This window comes from Hyperolius riggenbachi, chromosome 12, assembly GCF_040937935.1.
Source record: "Hyperolius riggenbachi isolate aHypRig1 chromosome 12, aHypRig1.pri, whole genome shotgun sequence".
In the NCBI taxonomy this organism is placed as follows: domain Eukaryota; kingdom Metazoa; phylum Chordata; class Amphibia; order Anura; family Hyperoliidae; genus Hyperolius; species Hyperolius riggenbachi.
Genome location: NC_090657.1, coordinates 166969792 through 166983871, shown reverse-complemented (window position 1 = coordinate 166983871; position 14080 = coordinate 166969792). Strand labels below are relative to the sequence as shown.

The 14080-nt window shown below is 44.3% G+C and overlaps 1 long non-coding RNA gene across 1 annotated transcript in view; it reads left to right on the top strand.

Moving 5' to 3' along the window:
* Positions 1-14080, top strand: part of LOC137541802 (uncharacterized) — a 1009411-nt gene that overhangs the window by 80978 nt on the left and 914353 nt on the right. Inside the window, exon 2 of the long non-coding RNA XR_011025275.1 lies at positions 7295-7362. This is a non-coding gene — a long non-coding RNA (uncharacterized lncRNA). The remainder of the gene's footprint in view (positions 1-7294; positions 7363-14080) is intronic.

Sequence of the window (14080 nt, the reverse complement as noted above, 5' to 3'; positions counted from 1 at the left end):
AGCATTCTCCTGGCCCTCTAGCACCATATAGACCGCGTTTCTTGGCCTTCTGTGACTCTTTTTTTCACTTGGCTCAGCCCTGAATATCCGATTTGCATCGGCTCGTCGGGGTGATGAAGGTCGAGAAGAGTCGTATGAGGCAGACCTTATAGCATTCCTACCACGAATCTGTTTCTGGTAGCGTAAACGGCGATCTATCTGCACGGCCAAAGAAATTGCCTCATCTACAGATTTGGGTTCAGGATGTCCTATCATCACGTCATGGATCGCATCCGACAATCCTGCCAAAAAACAGTCTAATAAAGCATATGCTCTCCATCTAGCCGAGACAGCCCACTTCCTAAACTCAGCGGCGTAAACCTCAACTGATTTACGACCCTGCCTGAGCATCTTGAGCTTCTTTTCAGCAGTGAAATAAATATCCGGGTCATCGTATATAATGGCCATGGCCTTAAAAAAATCCTGAACTGATGATAACGCCACATGCTCAGCATGTAGGCTATGCCCATGTATGGGAATCACCCGAAAGCAGGGTCTTTATCAATGTTACCCTTTGGGACTCAGTTCCTGACAAGGTAGGCCTCAATTCAAAATAAGACAGTACCCGATGTCTGAAATTCCAAAAGTCAGATCTATGGCCAGAAAACTTTTCAGGTACGGACATACGAATGTCCGTGACTGGAGGGGATCGCACTGAATTTATAGCTAATTGAAGTTCCTGAATAGCCCCAAATAGCTGGTTGATCTGAGTCTGTTGGTTCATAATTACCTGGGAAAGATTGTTTACCGCGGTGGTCAGGACTTCAACATGACTATACAGTGCGTCCATAGTGTTTTCGGTCTGCCGTTCTGTAACGATCGGTGTCAGCACACAGAGAGAATCTGATCATTGATGATCTGCAGAATCATCAATAATACAGATTTATACTTAATTATGGAGGATCTGCAGAATCACCAATAATACAAGTATGACTAACCTCTGGACACCTAATAAAGTGTAAGTGTTTGGAGTAACTGTAGGCTATCTCCCGTGAGGCGGGAGATACAGGCAGCTCAGCCAGGAACCACCTGAGAGGCAGGTGGCCCTGGGCTGTGCAGGGACTATCTCCTTGAGAGAGGAGATAGAGATAATCTGGCAGCCAGTGATTCCCTGGTAAACTGGAAATCAGACTGTACTGCAGCCATGGGACTCCAATGGGATAGAGGCCACTGGCTGTGCTGCAGGAAGGACTCTCTAAAGAGCAAAAGGGCCTTGCAGCTAACTGACACTTGGTGGAATAGTGTCACGGGTAGTACAGACAGACTGAACACTCGAGGGATGAGTGACAGCCAGAAAGGGTCGGGCAGGCCAGGTTGGCAACACCCGAGCAAATGGTCATAACAGATATAAATCACAATCCTAGTCTGGGGTGTGAGGACCTTGGTCTCGACACCCAGGAACTCGTCTAAAGAATAACACAGTATCCTATGCTTGGGTGTGAGGTCCTTGGTCACAACACCCTGGAACTGGTCTAGAGTATAACACAGTAATGACACAGTAATCCTAAGCCTGGGTGTGAGGTCCTTGGTCACAACACCCTGGAACTGGTCTAAAGTATAACACAGTAATGACACAGTAATCCTAAGCTTGGGTGTGAGGTCCTTGGTCACAACACCCTGGAACTGGTCTAAGGTATAACACAGTAATGACACAGTAATCCTAAGCTTAGGTGTGAGGTCCTTGGTCACAACACCCTGGAACTGGTCTAAAGTATAACACAGCATATAACAATAGCGTAATCTGGCTAAGTGTAAATTCCCAGGTCCACCTTGTTCTAACACACTGTACTGAGGTCTGAGTGCTCACACGTAAGTATTCGCAACGGCAGACAACCAGCAACTGACAAGCAAGCTCTATATATACTTGCAGTGCTGTGCATGTCCGCCCGAACCACTCAGCCAATCCAGAGTCCAGCTGGGATCAGCTGATTGGCCTGATCAGCTGATTCCCCTTCTGCTGGTATAAATGTCCTGTCGCCTGGCGCGCGCACGCGTAGCTCTCCATCTGTGTGCACTAGAAGGTCCAGCCAAGCTAGAAGCGTGTCGCTGCGCGGAAACCACCGGTCTGAACGCGGAGATAGCCGCCCTGTCACTAGACCACGCGGCGGCATCTCCGCTGTTCATTACACCGTTGAAGTCTATTGCGGTTCATGAACTTTTCCGCGAACCGAACCTTCCGCGAAGGTTCGCGAACGGGGTTCGCGAACCGAAAATCGGAGGTTCGCGACATCACTGAGTTTAACCTGTCTTGTCTCAGCAGTTAGTTATTTAGGTTGAAAAAAAAGACGTCCATTGAGTTCAACTAGAATACTTTTATGATCACAAATTATTGTGCTTTGCATGGTTTTTGCAAAGTCTTCTCTGGAGTTCTCAGCACTCCTACCCTGCCCGTGTGATCAGCTTTTAGTCAGCACTCTCCTGCTCCTAGTGTAAATCCAGCAGGAGTCACATACATTGCATGCAGGGAGTCTGGTCATATATGTAATGATGAGGCTAAAGCACTAAGGCCCCATTCACACTAGGGTGCTTTTCAGGGAATTTCTAGAGCTTTGCTGAACACCAGTGAACAGAGAAGCACTATAACAAGGTTGCTCTATGGTACCATTCACTCTAGTTTTGATTGGTATGAAAATCACAAATGCACTGCATATAGCATTTCGGGAGCATTCGCAATACAAATTTTGTCTCTCAAATTAGTTTTTTTACCCCCACCAGCACTCAGCGTAATACCAACCTCTCCCCACCCATTGTGATCCTATCCCACCCAATGTGACCCTCCCTCTCCGTTTAGCATTGCATTATTTTTCTCCCAGCAGCACCCAGCGTGACCTTACTTTCCCAACCGGGTACTTTTTCATGCCACCCGGCTGAAAAATATTTCTGGGGAGAACACTGATTACTGTATATACAGTGCTGCCCATAATTATTCATACCCCTGGCAAATTTTGACTTAAAGTTACTTTTATTCAACCAGCTAGTAATTTTTTGACAGGAAATGACATAGGTTTCTCCCAAAAGATAATAAGATGATGTACAAGAGGCATTATTGTGGAAAAAAAACATTTTTCAGCTTTTATTTACATTTGAGCAGAAAGTGTCCAGTCCAAAATTATTCATATCATTCTCAATAATCAATAGAAAAGCCTTTATTGGCTATTGCAGCAATCAAACGCTTCCTATAATTGTAGACCAGCTTTTTGTATGTCTCAGGTATTTTTGCCCATTCATTTTTCAATGAGCTCCACATCTTTCAGGTTGGAGGGTCTTCTTGCCATCACTCTGATCTTTAGCTCCCTCCACAGATTCTCAATTGGATTTAAGTCAGGTCTCTGGCTGGGCCACTCCAAAACATTAATGTTGTTGCCTGCTAACCATTTCTTCACCACTTTTGCTGTGTGTTTGGGTCATAGTCATGCTGAAATGCCCATCAGTGGCTAAGGCCAAGTTTCTATGCAGACTACCTGATGTCATTGAGAATCCTCATGTATTTCATGTACTCTTATTTCATGGTGCCGTTTACTGTGATTAGGTTCCCTGGTCCATTAGCTGAAAAACAACCCCAAAGCATTAGGTTCCCACCACCATGTTTGACAGTGGGGATGGTGTTCTTTGGGTTGAAGGCTTCTCACTTCTCCTTTTTTTACGCCAAATGAAGGAAACATCATTGTGATGAAACAATTCAGTTTTTTTTTCACAGAAGACCAGAAGTCTTCTTCTTTGTCCAGATGAGCATTTGCAAAGGCCAAGCAAGCTTTTTGTAATGTTTGAACAGATAGAAGCGGCTGGGCACATCCAGTAAAACAGACCTTTAATATGATTCCATTAAAATGCAGTACATGCGATCAAAGCAGCAGTCAGCCAAGGAGAGAGAGGGGACAAGCATGAACAAGAACGTCTACAGCTGTTTCGCACTCTCCACAGGAGTGCTTCCTCAGGACAATGAGCCCCCCTTAGAACACCCCCTATATACTCACACAATCACATGCAGGTGGCCAGAAGGAGAAGGACGCCAAGACGGAGCACACCCACACACACCGCGCATCCAAAACTTCCGGGATGCTGACTGCGTTCCACATACCGGAAGAGGCGGGGCGGAAGTGTCGCAAGTCACACCTGGTCAGAGGGAAGCGTGCGCCGTTTGCGCCACGCTGCATAGAGCACTATGGCTAGCTACGTAAGGGAAACCCCGCCCCTCCTATTCCCCACATGAACGGCCAAAATGCAGGGGGAACGCCCAGCATTAACCCCTCTATCAGGACAGGCGCACTTACGTCACGCCTGCCCATATCCATGGGAACAAAGCGTCCTTAACTACCCGCACGGGCTGATGCAAAAAACTGGCAAATAGAGCTGTTTATGTTAAAGGCAAAGGAATGCCATCGTGCAGCGGGGGAACAGAGCTATAAACTCTAACCATCTTAGATATTAATTATTAATGTATTTACATGGGAGGGGATAGTTAATAAATACCTGACCAGGGTGACACAATTCGCATGGAGAAATGGCTATAAAAATGGCAATGAGGGCAATAAGAAAAGGCATAAGAGATGGAGACGGAACTCCAGAAACAGGGGGTCTTCAGATCCAGACACGTCAGTGGGTTCAGTCGGTGGTGCCCTTGCCTCAGGCAGAGATACTAACAGCTCTTCTGATGACGATCGCCCTTTGGGAGAAGGAAGACCAGGAGGGGCAAGAGGAGGCACAAAAGGTATTCTGAAACAGATCACCTGGAACAAGGGGCAACTCAGGAGATCAGAACGCAACCAGAAGAAATAAAAGTATATAATCTGTCTGACGTCGATCTGGACCCGGCCTGCCTCACTCTGTTGGCAAAAGGCATGACCTTTTGCCCTACTGCATCCTTTGACATCATCAAATTTGAACAGGAACTATTCCTCAACTCCAGGAAACTGGCCCTTCACCGCTTTTTTCAAAACCGAAAAAAGCCGTTTACCCAAACCCCCCCCAGTTATATTACCGTCCCCCCTCTTATGGGAGAATGTTGGAATCATTGGGACACTAATGCCCTAAAAGATCTATGTGAACTCACGGGTGAAGTCGGCTTCAATCAGGTTGAAATAAATCGACCTGTTCCATTCCACATTGGAACTCGGTCTACCTTTAACCCTCCAACGATACCGGGGGGTTCTGTAGAATTGTTTGTTAAAAGAGTGATGGAGGAGTGCAGAGCACTCATCTATCCCTCTACGCCAATGAACCTGTCGACGGCGGAGACTCAAGCCCTTAAATGGTTAAAAAATAATAAAGAACTGACAATAAGGGAAGCTGATAAAGGAGGAGGGGTAGTGGTCTTGGCCACGAAGGACTATCAGGCAGAATGCCTTAGACAACTCCAGGATAGATCCATTTATACCAAACTTCCATGTGATCCCACCCCGTCCTATAGTTCTGAGCTCAAAAATCTACTGTCAAGGGCAGTGACTGAGGGTTTCATGGATAGAACTTTAGCTAATAAATTGGTACCGGAATTTCCAATAAGCCCTGTGTGGTATACCATACCTAAAATCCACAAGTCTACAAAAAAAAACCCAGGGAGACCAATAGTTTCAGCTATTGGCTCCCTGACTGAGTCCCTTTCCCAATTTTTGGACTTTAAGTTTAGACCGCTTTTGAGATCATTGCCAGCTTATGTAGGTGATACAGTTAGTATTAAATATTCTAAATGTGTTTGAATGGCAACCCTCCTACCATTTGGCTACCATAGATGTTGTATCCCTGTATAGTAGAATCTGTCATGATGATGGTTTACAGGCTGTTTCTGAGTTTTTGCCAGTTTTACAATACCCAGAAGGGGAGCAGAGGTTCCTGTTGGCGGGTCTGGAGTTTGTCCTTACCAGGAATGCGTTCCTGTTTGACCGCCAGTGGTACCGTCAGGAGGTCGGCACGGCAATGGGGAGCCCGGTGGCCCCCACCTATGCCGGCCTCTTCATGGGCCACTGGGAGGCCAACCACATCTTTGGGATGGGGAACGCGTTCCTGGTGAGGATTAAACTCTGGATCCGCTTCATAGATGACATCTTGGTGGTGTGGGATGGGGACCAGGGCTCCTTTGAAAAATTTGTAGCATACATCAATGAGAACAATGTTAACATGGCCTTCACCCACACGTGGGGGGAGGAAAGGGTTGAATTTTTGGATTTAGACATAGATGTGAGTAGGGGGTCTTTGATTACAAAAACGTACAGGAAGCCCACAGCAGTAAATTCCATTCTCCATTCGTCTAGTTATCATCCCCCCTCAACCATAAGATCATTACCTTACAGTCAATTCCTCCGTCTCAGGAGGAATGCAACTACTATGGAAGATTTTGTTAATCAGGCTAAGTCCCTTAGAGGGAGGTTGTTGTCCAGGGGTTATAAAGATGAGGCCATTATGGAGGCCTTTCAAAAAGCTGCAAACAAAAATAAGGGATCATTATTGACTTCGAGGATAAAGAAACAACAAGATAGATTTTTCATGCACTTTACATACTCTCCAATGTTTGAAAAAATTAAGAAATCAATTAAAAATAACTGGTGGATCCTCCAGGAGGATAGGTTATTAGCAGATAAATGCTGTCAACTCCCATGCATCTCATACAAAAAGGTTCCCAACCTGAAGGATCAACTATCTCACAGTGAGTTTGTTGGCCTTGAAACCAAAAATTGGATAGGTAGAAATAGGACCCCTGGTAATTATAGATGCAATTCATGCTCTTGCTGTAATTTTTTGGTTACTGGCAGGGAATTCCACAGATTTGGAAAGATTGTAAAGTTCAGGGAGTTCATTAATTGTAAAACAAAGGGGATTGTGTGTGCACTTATCTGTCCGTGTCAATACATTTATGTTGGATTATCTACACGTATGATGCAGGACAGATATCAAGAACATTGTAGATCCCTGGGTAACCCACGAGCGAAAGGCAGCCCTAGGGTCATGGAACACATGAACTCTGTCCATGCAGGTGACTCATCGCAGCTCAGATTTTTTGGGTTGGAGGTAGTCAAAAGGGACTCTAGGGGTGGAAATTGGGTAAAGAAATTACAACACAGGGAAAGTTATTGGATTTCTTTCTTTGAGGCGGTTGGTCCTTTGGGATTAAATGAACGCAATGATTTATCAGTGTTCTTGTGATTTGATATTACGATGTCTGCTTGCTTTATGTTTTTTTAATGTGAATATTGAGGTTTTTATAATTTGAATTTCCCCTTTTTTTCCCTTTTCTTTTCTCTTGTCCCTCCTGTTTGCTTTGCAGGTTGATGGTGAGGGGGAGGAGGTCGTCGGCAGCCTCACCTGCTAATGGAATTGTGTCACCCTGGTCAGGTATTTATTAACTATCCCCTCCCATGTAAATACATTAATAATTAATATCTAAGATGGTTAGTGTTTATAGCTCTGTTCCCCCGCTGCACGATGGCATTCCTTTGCCTTTAACATAAACAGCTCTATTTGCCAGTTTTTTGCATCAGCCCGTGCGGGTAGTTAGGGACGCTTTGTTCCCATGGATATGGGCAGGCGTGACGTAAGTGCGCCTGTCCTGATAGAGGGGTTAATGCTGGGCGTTCCCCCTGCATTTTGGCCGTTCATGTGGGGAATAGGAGGGGCGGGGTTTCCCTTACGTAGCTAGCCATAGTGCTCTATGCAGCGTGGCGCAAACGGCACACGCTCCCCTCTGACCAGGTGTGACTTGCGACACTTCCGCCCCGCCTCTTCCGGTATGTGGAACGCAGTCAGCATCCCGGAAGTTTTGGATGCGCGGTGTGTGTGGGTGCGCTCCGTCTTGGCGTCCTCCTCCTTCTGGCCACCTGCATGTGATTGTGTGAGTATATAGGGGGTGTTCTAAGGGGGGCTCATTGTCCTGAGGAAGCACTCCTGTGGAGAGTGCGAAACAGCTGTAGACGTTCTTGTTCATGCTTGTCCCCTCTCTCTCCTTGGCTGACTGCTGCTTTGATCGCATGTACTGCATTTTAATGGAATCATATTAAAGGTCTGTTTTACTGGATGTGCCCAGCCGCTTCTATCTGTTCAAACATTTCACCTGCTGGAATCTTTTTTGGGCTCTGAGCACTCCGGAGTGACCCTGGCTGGTAGTCCTGTGCACCTTTTCTTCTACCCATTGCCAAGCAAGCTTTTGTGTGCCTTATCTTGAGAAGTGGTGTCCTCCTTGTTCTGCATCAGTAGAACCCAGCAGTGTGCAGTGTCCATTGTGTCCGTCATGTATTACTCTTTTTTCATGGTGCCGTCTACTGTGATAAGGTTCCCTGGTCCATCGGCTGAAAAAAGAATGCCAAAGCATTAGGTTCCACCCACCATGTTTGACAGTGAGGATGGTGTTCTTTGGGTTGAAGGCTTCTCGCTTCTCCTTTTTTTACGCCAGATGAAGGAAACATCATTGTGATCAAACAGTTCAATTTTTGTTTTACAGAAGACCAGAAGTCTTCTTCTTTGTCCAGATGAGCATTTGCAAAGGCCAAGCGAGCTTTTGTGTGCCTTATCTGGAGAAGTGGTGTCCTCCTTGTTCTGCACCAGTGGAACCCAGTAGTGTGCAGTGTCCGTTGGATTGTCTGCCTTGAGACATTGCCACCAGCAGAGCCCAGATTCACCAGGATGGCCTTGATGGTAATCCTTGGATTCTTTATCAGCTCTCTCACTAAACACCTGGCCAGCACAGGTGTCACATTTGGCTTCAGACCACGTCCTCTGAGATTTTCCAGAGTGCAGAACATCCTGTATTTTTTAATAATACTTTGCACTTTAGCCACTGGAACTGGAAAACATTTAGAAATGGTCTTGTAGCCCTTTCCTGACTTGTGAGAAGCCACAATGCGCAGCCGCAGGTCCTCACTGAGCTCCTTTGTCTTAGCCATGACTGTCCACAAACCAACCTGTTGAATTGATTAAAACAGGTGTTCCAAATTAATCAGGTTAATTAGGAAGCTTTAGAACAGCTTGGACTCTTTGGGATGGTATAGAAATTTTGATTTTCCCACAGACTGTGACAGTTTGTGAAGGGTATGAATAATTTTGGACTGAACACTTTTTGCTCAAATTTCAATAAAAACTGAGATTTTTTCCCCCACAATAATGCCTCTTGTACATCGTCTTATAATCGTTTGGGAGACACCTATGTCATTTCCCATCAAAAAATTACTTGCTGGTTAATTAAAAGTAACATTAAGTCAAAATTTGCCACGGGTATGAATAATTATGGGCAACACTGTACATAAATTTTGGATAGGGGCGAGTCAGTGAACCAAGTCCCTGTACAGTATATACAGTATGTGACTGTATTTACCAGAGGAAGCTCTCCGCCCAAAATATGTTGTGTGTTGTCCTTTAACCAGCCTGGTGTTCTATTAAGATCGCCAGGCTGGCGACCGAACGTTTTTTTTTTAATTAAAAAAAAAACTATTGCATGCAGCCAACTGAAAGTTGGCTGCATGAAAGCCCACTAGAGGGCGCTCCTAATGCGTACTTCTGATCGCCTCCGGCGATCAGAAGTAACAAGAAGGGCCGTCATGGCAACGAGCGGAGTGACGTCATGGACGTCAGCCGACCTGACGTCAGCCGCCTCCGATCCAGCCCTTAGCGCTGGCCGGAACTGTTTGGCCCGGCTGCGGTGGGTTCGGGCGGCTGGGGGGACCCTCTTTCGCCGCTGCACGCGGTGCATCGCCACTCCGCGGCGGCGATCAGGTAGCACACGCGGCTGGCAAAGTGCCGGCTGCGTGTGCCCTTTTTTATTTGGTGAGAATCGGCCCAGCAGGGCCTGAGCGGCAGCCTCCGGCGGTAATGGACGAGCTGAGCTCGACCATACCGCCCAGCAGGTTAAGCTTCAATACAGCTTGTTGCTGATCCCACCTTTTTGAGTACTGTGTCCATATTTTGAATTGTACTGCCCTATATAGGCACATTTTTTTCAAAATCTATGAAGCAAGCCTAACCCAATTTATTGGGAACTGTGGAAAGTCTAAATAAAGATACTGAAGACATTTAAGACCAATATACCTATTTTATAGAAAGCCTGAAACAATTTCTTCCAAGTGCATCAATGTGATGATTGCCATTTTAGTGCATTGTTTTGCAAAGTTCCAGTATTAAATAGAAACCTGGAGTGTCTTGGATCACAAAAGAGAGATACTTACCTAGGCAGAGGGAAGTCTGGTTCCTTAAGAAGCTTCCTGTGTCCTCCTGGAGACCACTAGTGCTGCCCAAGACCCCCTTATAAATAATGGCCGAGCCTCTCTTCATGAATGAGCGTGGCTGTACTACACCTGTGTGAGTATGGCCACACCTGCACAGTAGCACAGAGCTGCTCCTGGAGCCAGGGGTCTGTGTGTGACAACAGTGGAGGCCAGGGGGATGTGGAAAACCTCTGCAGGATCCAGGGGCTTCCCTCTGCTTAGGTACAGTAAGTATCTATTTAATTATGTTTTAATCTATGTATGTTAATGAATACAGAACTGGTTACAGGACAGAAGGCAAAGAGTGGTAGTAAATGGGTCAAATTCAAATTGGGAAACTTGCAGTGGGGACCTGCAAGGGGCAGTACTTGGTTCAATGCTTTTCTATTTACCTATTAATGATCTAATAGGTGGAATACAGAGTAATGTTGCCGTCTTTGCAGATGATACAGAATTATGCAGAATTATAAACACTAAGCAGGACAGTGACCATTTAAAACAGGATCTCGATAGTATGGCTATATGGGAGGTTAGATGGCAGATGAGATTTACTGTAGATACTGTAATTGTAACGTCATGCACTTTGGGCGCGCCAGTGGTAGAGCACCATATAAGATAAATAGGTAAATAGCATGCAGATAGGAACATCAGACTTGGAGATATTGGTTGATAGCAAGTTAAACACACATATTCAATGCCAAGCAGCATCAGGTAAAGCAAGTAAAATGTAGAGATACTTAAAACAGGAAATAAAATCATGAGATGCTAGCATACCACTCCCTATGTATAAATCACTTGTGAGGCCTCATCTGGAGTAATGGATACAGTTTTGAGTACCGCACTATAGGAAGAACGTTGACATATTAGAATAGGTACAAAGTCAGGCAACTAAATTAATCAGAGGGATGGACGGTCTCATTTACCAAAAAAGGTTGGACAAACTAGGCTTATTTAACTTGGAAAGAAAATGACTAAGTGGTGAACTGATTAACATGTACTATATATATACATCAGAGAGTAATGCAAAGGTTTGGCAGATGAGCTTTGAATCCCTAGGCTTGAATCAAGGACAAGGAGGTCTGATCTGCGTATCAAGGGAAAACTGTTTTGCCATCTATTTAGAAAGAGGTTTGTTACAGTAAGAGTAGTTAAAATATGGAATATTAGTTCTCTGAATCAGACAAATATAAGTGGTTGACAGAGCCTGGCTCTCTGGGGACTCCCCCCGGGCATTTTTTCTGATGTCGCAAACATTTCTGAGCTGTGCAAATTGTAGATTTTCAGGGTTCATCAATTGGTGCTACATTCAGGTCCTTTATACTGCTTCTTTCTCTTTTTCTCTTTCTTTTGTATTCTTTCCATCTATTCTTTATTTTCTATGTTCGCTCTACAGGCACACATATGTTCTCTCTTGTTATTGGTACACAAAAACAAAATCACTAAATTATTTTAGTATTTTTTTGTTTTTTTTGTACTTAAACTGGACCTGAATTTGGAACGTCCGCTCTGCTCTAAAAGATAATCAACAGCATAATAACCTTGCCGTACAGGTGGTGTTCCCCTTTTGGACATGAGCAATTTTTACAGTTCAGCGGCGCTCCTCCTATTCATTCACCAATAGCGTTATCACTGCTTATCACACCAAAATGATCTACATCTTGGGGGGGGGGGGGGGGGTTTGCCACCAATTTGGCTTTCTTTGTGTGGTACTTTTTGCTAACAATTATTTTATTCTGTATGCATTTTAACAGGAATAATAATAAAAGGAATACAAAAATTCATTATTTCTCAGTTTTTTCAGCCATTATAGTTTTAAAATAAAACATGCTACTGTAGATAAAACCCATACATTTTATTTGCCCATTTGTCCTGGCTATTACGTTTAAATTATGTTTTCAAGTGATTTATTTTGGTAACTGAAGGGAGGTGGGGAGAGAGCTAAGGGGTTAGTGGGGGATTTATTTAATTTGATAATTGTAGGTGTCTTTTTACTTTTTGGCAAATAGATGACCCCCCACTTTATTCCTGTGTTCTGTGAACAGTACACAGGAAGTGCTGTGTGTGTGTTTACTTTCACTTTGTCAGTGACCACCAGTATCTCACTGATGCCGGTGATCATTGATTACTGGCACTTTTTCCCATTCACCGATCAGTGTACTTAGAGCCGGGTGATGTGAACCTCCCGCACGAGCACACGTGGTGGGCAATGGCACTGAGGTGCATATATCTATGCCCCTGGAGCTAAGATGAAGTCTCAAGAGGAGTAGATATACCATCGCCCACGCAAGAAGTAGTTAAAGAAAAAACATTTATTTGTTACAGCTGATACAAATCCTGCAATACATCTGCAGTGTGTCTACTTCCTGCTTTCATGGAAGCAGACACAGGATTAACATCCTGTGTTTACAAATTAGCTGCTCTTCCGAGGCAGCCAGCTGACACAGTCAAGAGATCAAATTACAGTTGTGTTTAGTCACAGATGAGGGCAATTAGACAGGTTAAACTCTCTAAATACATAATGGGTGCATTCCTCTATGTTTTCTTTCTGTCTTGTGCAAGAGTTCAGGTCCACTTTAAAAGGTTTTATATAGATATAAGGTAAAAAAAACAGATGAGGACAGATTACCCATTAAAATGTGTTAATAGAATAGATAGATAGCTAGAGAGAGAGACATTCAGAGAGAGATACAGAAGAATATACAAGTTGTATAATACAACCATAGGTCTAAAATTAGATGTTCCAGCACATGCTGATAGTAAGAGAATTTTAGTTTTTTTTTCTTTCCAGGCAGTCTTCTAACACTAAGAGAACAGGAAGGTTTGTGTTTTCTCTTTGGAGCCTTGAGGAGCAGAGAAGAGAACACAGTGATCTTAGTTAATAACTTACATTCTGAAGGAGTTTGGATATAAGCTGTGACCCAGTAAATCTTGTAAAGGTTTTCTGGAGCCTGTCACTCCGCGGAGCTGAGAATGGAGGTGCAGTAGCTCATATTTTCTTGTGCATCTCAGTCTCTGGCTGATAATTTTACCCACTCAAGGAATATAAAGAGAATATGAGCTGCTGGCCGTAGCATCTGCTATACTTTATATGAAGCACCCCTGTTGCTAGCTTAACCTAGTGATTTTAGTGAAAGGACTGAGTAAGATAAAAAGGGGATTTTCATAGTCGTTTGTTATACCTTAATGTGTTCCCAGAGTGAGTATTTTATGGGTGCATTGTAGGCGTCCTGATGGTGGTCTTGTGGAATACACCATGGACCTGATTCTTCACTAAGATCTGGTCAGTAAAAATTTTATGTGAGGTAAGTTACCTCTCTTTTATTATTCACTAAGATTTCACTCATACGGTAGAAGTTCAGTAATTTATCGAAAAACATGGCTTCAATCCGCTAAGACCTGTTCGGTAATAAGTAGAAGTCTATCCAGTTGGGATCAGTGAATAATGGCGCACAGCGCCTATACATAACAATGGCGCCGCATTAAACAGATACGCTTATCGCTATTTATCGTTAGTACTGCATAATAATGGCGCACAGGGAAAAAAGAAGAAAAACGGCACACACTAACGTTATTTATCAATAGTGGCACACACTAACGTTATTTATCAATAGTGGCACACACTAACGTTATTTATCAATAGTGGCACACACTAACGTTATTTATCAATAGCCCCCTACATAAGCCAAACTGCAGATGTTATTTAACTGCAAAACGGGGAATGGATTTAATGTAACACTGTCAAGGTTAGGGTTAGGCACCACTGGGGGGGGGGGGTCTTAAGGTTAGGCACCACCAGGGGGTCTTAGGGTTAGGCACCACTAGGGGGGTCTTAGGGTTAGGCACCACCAGGGGGTCTTAGG